An 8,532-nucleotide genomic window follows, 5' to 3' on the forward strand; every position below is an offset into this window, starting at 1 on the left:
AGAACTAGAGAACTACCTCAGTTTGAACACTCTTGAATAGAGATTAATTTCAGTGTTATGTAGAAGTTACATTATATCTGGAATCTTGTCAGTAGTAGTGACTGACTGGCAAATCAGCAAATTGCAGTAAATGAAAATTCCAGCAATTGTTTCTAACCTTTTCTATAGTACTGATGGGGTCGTAGCAAAACTAAGTATGTCATAGTCTTGGGCAAGTGCTACAAGTATACACTACAAATAAAGTACTCTTAGATATAAAATGTGACTGATGATAAGACAGTAGTTGCTGTCCTTATGTTAAAGAGGTAAGCACTGGGAAAGTCCGAAATGATCCATGATTTCTTGATCTCTCTTCTTTGAAGAACACTTTAGTATTTAACCCTGAAAAGAAGAAGTCATTTGAAGTTCTAAGGAGCTAGACATGACAGTGCATCTTGAATTTAGTGACAGATTCTCGGCATTGGGTTTGATGATCACCAATTGAATCGTTTAGTAATAGCAAGATATACTTCGACTAATTAGTTGAAACATTTAATCAGATTCAGTACTACTTTAGCATAAATTGTTACCTCCAAATCTGTTCAAAATAAGGAATAAAGTACTTTCTAAAAAAAATTCTATTACAGTATAGAGTATCACCATGTAAATTTACTAAAACTTTACACTCTCACCACAGTTCCGACCTGAATCCTTCGTGTCTGAAGTCTTTAAACCCTCTATTCGGACACATAGATTGTTACTTCCAAATCAGCTCAAATAATAAAATATTTTCTAAAAAAAATTTTATTACAGTATAGCGTTTAGTATCACCTTGTAAATTGACTAAAACTTTGCAGTCTTACCACTGTTCAGACCTAAATCCTTCGTGTCTAAAGTACTTCAGGAGAAACTCTCTATTCGGACTAAAAACGCCACTATAGTTTTTCTGATTTTGATTCACTATCAAGAAGTCCCGAGTCTGATTTCATGTCCAGTTGAGATCATAACCAATTGGTCAATAACTGATCGTCAGTTTGAACCTAGAAAAGAAATTACATTGAGGTGTGTTATACATATTCGTAAAACTTTAAGATTGTTTCGTCTAATTAAAATCCTCATATTTTCAGATATAATTACTTAGTAGTTACTGTCCGGGGAAAAGTTAGTGAAGCTTTCAAGGAAAAATGAAAAAATCTTAAAGTCACATGAATGAAATAATTTGTTATTCACAAAGACTATTTAATATAACCCGCTTAATCATTAATAGATCAAATGAAGGCTGATAAGATAATCTGCAAAGTTACAACCACAAGAATAATAATGTAAACATAATTGATATTAAATAAAAAAAAAAAAAAAAAGACTACAGATTACCAGAATCAACTACTCTCTATAGCTGACCTGCGCAAAACCCTACCTTTATTCGTGATTGCAAAGAAATCGCAGTTTCTTTGTCGATTCTCTTGTCTAATCTCTCATCAGGAACTCATTTAAGCCTGAAACGAAATTAATCAAATTTTTAATTCTTTCATAGTCTACACTTATCTAAAGAAAGACATTATTTCATAGGTGATTTTACAGTTAGTCAATCCATGCAAAGTTGAATTGTTATGCCAATCCCCGAAAGGGAGATATATTTAAATATATTTGATATGAAGTTACCCAGACAGGAAAATTAAATGTTTTCATGGACATCAATTTTATAGACAAAAATAAAATTTTCTCCCCAGTTATAATGATAATTCATCATTATATATAGTCTTACCTTGTAAATAACTTGAAAAGTGTTTAGTAATACTGAAGCTTTCTTTTAAGATGCCTTTACCATTAGCAAACATTGGCCTGAAATATCCTAGCATTCATGCTTCTCTCACCTAAAATGTCCTTCCTATGCATCTCAGCAACGCTGCTGATCTGCCCAAGATACTTTTTTCTCGAACTCTGCTGAATTTTGCTCTTTTCTGTATGTTTTCTGGTATGTTCATATGGGACGTCTAATCTATTAAATCTTCATGCTGTCTTTTCTGGCAATAATCTTACGCTTTCTAGTTCAATCTAGATGCTAAAGTGTAGAGAAGGAATTGCCATTTTCATACTAGAGTTCAAAATGTCTTTGAATACTAAGCTCACAAATTGGAGGTGAAGTCAAGCTGAAAAACAAATCAAGAGTTAATTACAATCAGAAATTCCACAGCTGGAATCTACATACATACCTACAGTTATTCTCTACCTTTTTCATTTTAAACAAGAAAGCAAACATTTAGATCTGATCCAAAACAAAATTTGAATACAAAAGTATTGCTGTATCATTCATAATTTCCAAGAGGAAATTATATAAATTTTGAACAAAGGATCGTTACATTAGTAATATTAAGGTATAAATGCACAAATGCACACAAGCTAGTGTAATTATAGATAAAAACTGTTGAGTATAACCACAGATTTCAATTCACATTGCTGTTAGGTTTAAGTTTTAAATTTAGATCACAAAAAGTCGCCTATGCAAGGATGCCACCATCATATTTCCAAATAAATTTCGCCAATGACTTACCTATGTAAGATCAATCAATATAAATTTTCCATCGGAATTCACTAGTGCAGTTCAAGACCAGTAGGCTTCCCAGTTGATCAAGTAATTTCTGCCATCAGGACCTCTATCGTTTTGTTCAAGAAGCTTTTAACCACCAGAAGTTCAAGATATAACATTCTGAATTCTCAGTTTAGTACGTACGAACATTACCATCCAGGGCCCACACTCGAGTCTATAGAAAAAGCTAATGTGAATTAGTTACAGTCCCTTTCATTAAGTTCACTAGATTTTTACAGGGGTTATAGAATTATGAATCTTATCGATCATACAGTATTGTAAAAACAAAAATTCTCAAAACATCATTTCGTTAATAAACTCAATACCCAGCCTCTGGGGAATAAGAAAATAGGCCATGCGGACTGTTCCACAGTTCCAACCTATGCTGCAGTAGACCTTCAGTTTTAAACCCTTTAGTGGGATCTGGTTCTCTGACGAGTAAAAGTCTTTCAGGTTACAAATATCCCAAGCAATCGGGCATTTTCTTGACGTCATACAACTAACAGCTATTCCACATAGTTCCTTTACTAAACGTTTACTCTACACTTATTCCATTTTAGATATTTAAAAACTTTCCCAATCTGAGATAGCAGCACAGCAAAAAATGATCAATATATCACAGTTGATGTTAAGTACAAATAGTCCCGTTAAGTTGAGGCCCATTAACTTTCCTTTTGCAAAACACTTCCCCTTCCGGTAGCCAGTCCTGAATAAGTAGTAACTTTATTCTAAACCAAAACTCATAAGGATAATATAAAGTCCAATTCTGATATTAAGTATCCTTTAATTTTGTCAAAATGAGCTATAACTTAAATTCAATCATTTTGGGTTATTTCGATTTGAATTCAATGTATCGATTACTCGATTTGAATTCAGATTTTGGAATATTTGGAATGGAATTCCAAGTTCGGATACGTCGATATGAATTAAAAGTCTGGAATATTTTAAGTATAATTCATATACTTAATTACTTTTGATTTGGATTCCATGTTTGGATTCCAAGTTTATGTTCCTTTTTTGTCATACAAGGTTACACCAAGGCCATCTTCACACGAAAAGAGGAAACGCATTGGCTAATTTCACTAAATATTCGTAGAAATGAGGATCAGTTGTTAACACTACTGAATGGATGCAGTTAAGGAAATTCTCATTTCTTGATTAAGTTTCACATATCTATATTACCTTTTAAAGTTCTTAACCTCATCATATTAACAGATTCTAAAAGCCAAGCCAGTACAGCTGAGATATTGAACCAAAACCGAATTTTTAAATTTAAACATTATGTACCAACAAACATTTTAGTCAGGTGCTGAAGACTAATGCGCTAAAATACTCGTATATTTAAAATTTGGTCATTCTTATTCATACAATATATGAAAGAATCGCCAATTATAGGAATAACCGAATCGGTATCTTTAAGTCTAACCCAATTCTTCTGGGATTTACTTAGAAGGTTCTGAAACTTCTGTACATTTGCTAAATTAATTGCCATAAAATATTGATATTTTTTAAAAATGCGAATTTAAATTTGCTATTTAGTAAGCATCTGTAATATATACGACTGCCGTTAACACAAATATTTACCTATTATACCCACAGAAATGTATTTATTTAACTGAAAATAATTATGTGTTCGCCACCGTACTAAAGTCCCTTTAGATCAGCGGCAGGTAAATCAAAAATACTTTCTATTTTAACAGAATATTTGGCCCTAATTGCACACTGCATTGCTTCTCGGCAGGTTTGTTCGGTCACTCAAATAGCGAGAGGCCTTTTGAGCTTACACTTAAAACATTGTAAAACAGGGCAACCTGTCTTGACGACTGCATATGAGTATTGTCACTCAACTGCATTCAGGTGAGAAACTGCTAATGATTACAGAGCAGATTGTACCATCATACAGAGCAGGCTACTTAAGGTTTACACTCTTGATGCCATGCATTTAGTTGCTTCTTGAACATTAATATTCCTTGCGAGTAAGTAGCAAGTATAGAAACATACTGAATAAGTTAGTGTTTTTATAGGCACATTAGCCGAGCCTAAATTTAGCTCGCGAATTGTAGTTAAGAGTGGTCAATTGACAAAACTTTCAAAACTGAAAGTATGAGAATTATCACTATACAGACACCAGATATTTGATAAAATCAAGCCTAGTATCAATCAATTGCCTCATTACCCGTCATTCCTATCCAAATCTCCTCGCAAGTTATTGCCACTTAAGTAAATAAAGTTCTGCACACCTCCCCATAACTATGTCAGGATTATGCCTTTGCAAGAAATATGCAAAGCTATGCAGAAAAGTTTTTGCGTATATAATGCCTACATTAAAAAGTCTAGCAAACGATATTTGAGGCTTGGCATACTAGAAGAATTAGTAGAATTAATATTTAGATTGGATTGTTAATTATTTAACAACCGGTTGTTAAACTTAAAATATACACGCAAACAATTTGATGCAACGCATTCGTGATATCTTTAAGGCCTTTCATTTTTCATCAACTTCTAGATGTAATGCACCCGTCAAATACATAAGGTTCTTAGATTTTATGGAGGCTCCTAAAACATCGCTACTTGAGGTTATTTAAACCTTATTTTCCGATACGTATTCTGGTTAGTCATTAAAGAATTAAGTACGTGTAAGGTTACTAGTCCTCTACAGTAGGATTCTGTTGGGAAGGAATAACAGTGACATGAAAACCTGTTGACTCTTCCTTATTGTTTTCCTTATTTTTTCAAGCGTTTATTACTCTAACTGAATGCCTTTCATTCAGCAACAACCAAATATATCAATTTGGATTACGTCAAATTAAGATATGTAACCATATACTCAGTTTTAATGAATAAGTAAGGAATTTCAGAGCATATTACATAATGCAAATAGAGTAGCAGGCTACGTCGTCAGTGCTCCTTATAAATACTGCCATCGCGTTCCTCAGATTTCTAATATCCAAATAATAACATTAACGTTCATTCATCCAATAATTGTTTTTAAGACATGAAACTACTCCCTGAATACGACACTTTCCTATAGAACTATCTGCACTTTCAGGAATAGGTAAAACTCTTATTCGGATGTGCCATGATATCCACTACAAGAACTCTCAAGCATCTTTTTTAATATACAAATCAAGCAATAAATCTCATTCCCTCGTTAAAAGACTGGGGAGTAAATTTACTCCTACGCTTTCCAAGAAAGCTGCCTTGATTAAATTCTTAAGACCCAATTACTTCCGTCACTAGAAAATCTGACAATTACGCCAATCTGACGAAAACCCAAAAATATTTAGTGCACATTAGATTCACGAAGCTTTACGATTGTCTTTAAAACTTTCAATAAGAATGCGGTTGTAAGGAACAAACTTCCCGATTATCTTCATACAAAGATTAACGTACTGTTTCTACCCACTTGGTCGAGAGACAGTTCTGACCTCAGAAACAAACGACTTGACATGTAGTCAACTTTAACATTTAGAACTCTCCTTTACCCCAATTTCTATATCTATAATTATTTCAGCACAGTCGTAAGTTTTATCAGTATGAAATCCTTACGCCAGCAACTGACCTCATACTTACACATATTGGCCTACAAAGCTCACTTTGAAACATTATACGAACTGTGTATTTACATCAAGACTAAAGAAGGAACTCTAGAAATACTGTAAGTTTCTTTTAACCATTCACCAATAACTGAAGGAACGAAAAGTCACTTCACTAGTTTGCATTTACTGTTAAGGAATCTCTACAGTACACGTTATTTATTGGTACAGGTGTCAAGTCATTGAAGAAGAGCTGTCACTAAGGTAAATTTTACCTTGTATCTTGCTGCAGCAATCTTAAACACGGTTACAAGGGGTTTCAGGTGAATTTTTTCAACTCATTACTGAAGTATTTTAATAACCAAATCTTGTTTATCGAATAGTCAAGAGTCACGAGACTGAAAATTCATTCCACAAATACGGTTTATATAGCACGCTCAGACCGAGCCAAGTAACTTAATTTTCAGTCAAGAGTGACGCTAGTAGTAACCATTCATTAACATTCAACTCAGTAAGGAATAGCAAAGTAACTCTCTAGCAAAAACTAAGTGTAGATCTGTTTGGACTTTAGTGTCTTGTCAATCACCTAACATTCCGACTAACATTCCTAGTTACATTCCTTTAAGTAATGCCTAATGTTAAATTGTCCTAAAAAACAAAGTATATAAAATAGGTTTCTAAAACATGTTCCGTCAAGAACTTGGGACAACTGAAGTTTTCAACCTTACTGGAATTCAAAAGATTATAAGGAGCAATAACTTCGCCTCAACCATTGTTTCTGTGAATAAGTTATTTGTCTTTATTGGCTAGTCTTTCGCCCACATCCCCAAAGATATTTTCACTTACCTAAATATAATACAACCACTACATGTTTAAATACAAAGCATTGAGCTTACATGAAAATGAACGCTTGTCATATCTGCTTGGCCTAGAGTTTAGTAGGCAAGAATGTTATATTCAAGGGAATTTCCAAGCTAAATCACATACGAAGAAGGGCTATACTGTTTAACTGAAGAATCATGGCCTCATTTGACAGGCTTAGGAACCCATTCATGATTTGGTTAAACATTATACCAAAGTATGCAAAGTATGTCCGACAACTAGCATCAATATCTTGGTGACACTCCTATTTAACGAACTGTCCTACTACTAATATCAGTGTCCAGGTGAAACCTGCTGTTGGAACTTGCATGAAAAAAATAAAATCAATACAATAATAAGAGGATTTTACCAATACCAATGAAAAACCCATGTTAGTTAACAATAACCCCAGCAATCATTCGTCGTGTAAGATTTGGTATCTGGACGAAAACCAGTGACCAGTATACATGAATGAAAAACCAAGTCTCAGTCGACTGAATCTACGAAATTCGAATTACGTTACTGTAAATATCTCAGCTATGGGAAGTTACTTTTAAAAAAATTATTTACGAGCACAGAATCTTTCAATAAGCCAAATTCATAATTAGGTTTTTTGAAAATATTTCCAGGTTTGCTGACACTCCTTGTCCGCCTCGGTCCCCTGATTTGTCCGTTTGTGATGATTTCTTGTGAGGATACCTCAAGGCACGTGTGTATGAGTATAAACTCCGTACACTGGAGGATTTGAAAGAAACTATTCGCGTGGAAGTTACCCAGATTGATAGAGCAATGCTGGAGAGAGTGGAGGAGGACAACTTCCAAAGAACGCCTTCAGAAATACATCAATGAAATCGGATCGGACATCACATGAAGGATATTGCTTTCCAAGCTTAACTTTGTCAAGTTCTAATTAAATGTGAATACAGTGATGTCAATAAAATTTGTTTGAAACTAAAGTTAATGATTTGTGAAATTTTCAAAATTGGTCGTCCTCTCTGCCCCACCCTCATAGATTTTTTTAAAACCAATAAACCTGTCATCTAGGGGAAAACAGACCCACACATGACATTGCTAACATTAAAAGACACCGGCTACCGTTAATTCCGCATGGGAAGAGCTTGCAATAAAGCACCTTTGAAAAATGAATAGCATCAATATCTATCCACACACAGAGACATAGCCAAGAATACCAGAAATAAATTCCGAATAGTTAACTGCAATGAGGTGACTTACCAGTAATTTCACATCCAATCCAAAATGAACCCAAAATTTTTCAACTAAAAGTTAAAAAGAAAACATCCAATTACTTCAATTGAACCTGAACAAAAGCCCTCCTATATAAGTTTCAGGCACGTCTGAATTGTTACTGCAGGAAAAAAAAGGACTGAAAATACAAGGAGTATTCTGGTACATATCTTGAAACTGTTTCAGCTTCTTTAGCATCCTTGGAAAAATAGCAACGCCATCTTTGTTGCCTCCTGTTTTCTTCGAGATATTATAAAGAAAATGGTTCTTGAGGGGATATAAAAAAACAATGTCTTTGATGAGCTACTGAAATAATGAACTTTA

General features: G+C 33.9%; 1 long non-coding RNA gene across 1 annotated transcript; it reads right to left on the minus strand.

Annotated features, from left to right (window-relative positions):
- Positions 1-1,834: 1,834 nt before the first annotated feature.
- Positions 1,835-8,284, minus strand: LOC135217097 (uncharacterized). Its single transcript, XR_010315047.1, has 3 exons — positions 8,197-8,284; positions 2,531-2,741; positions 1,835-2,129 (listed from the first exon to the last, which is right to left on the minus strand). It is a non-coding gene; the product is annotated as an uncharacterized LOC135217097 (long non-coding RNA).
- Positions 8,285-8,532: the final 248 nt, after the last annotated feature.

The sequence above is a fragment of the Macrobrachium nipponense genome, chromosome 7 (assembly GCF_015104395.2).
Source record: "Macrobrachium nipponense isolate FS-2020 chromosome 7, ASM1510439v2, whole genome shotgun sequence".
NCBI classification, from domain to species: domain Eukaryota; kingdom Metazoa; phylum Arthropoda; class Malacostraca; order Decapoda; family Palaemonidae; genus Macrobrachium; species Macrobrachium nipponense.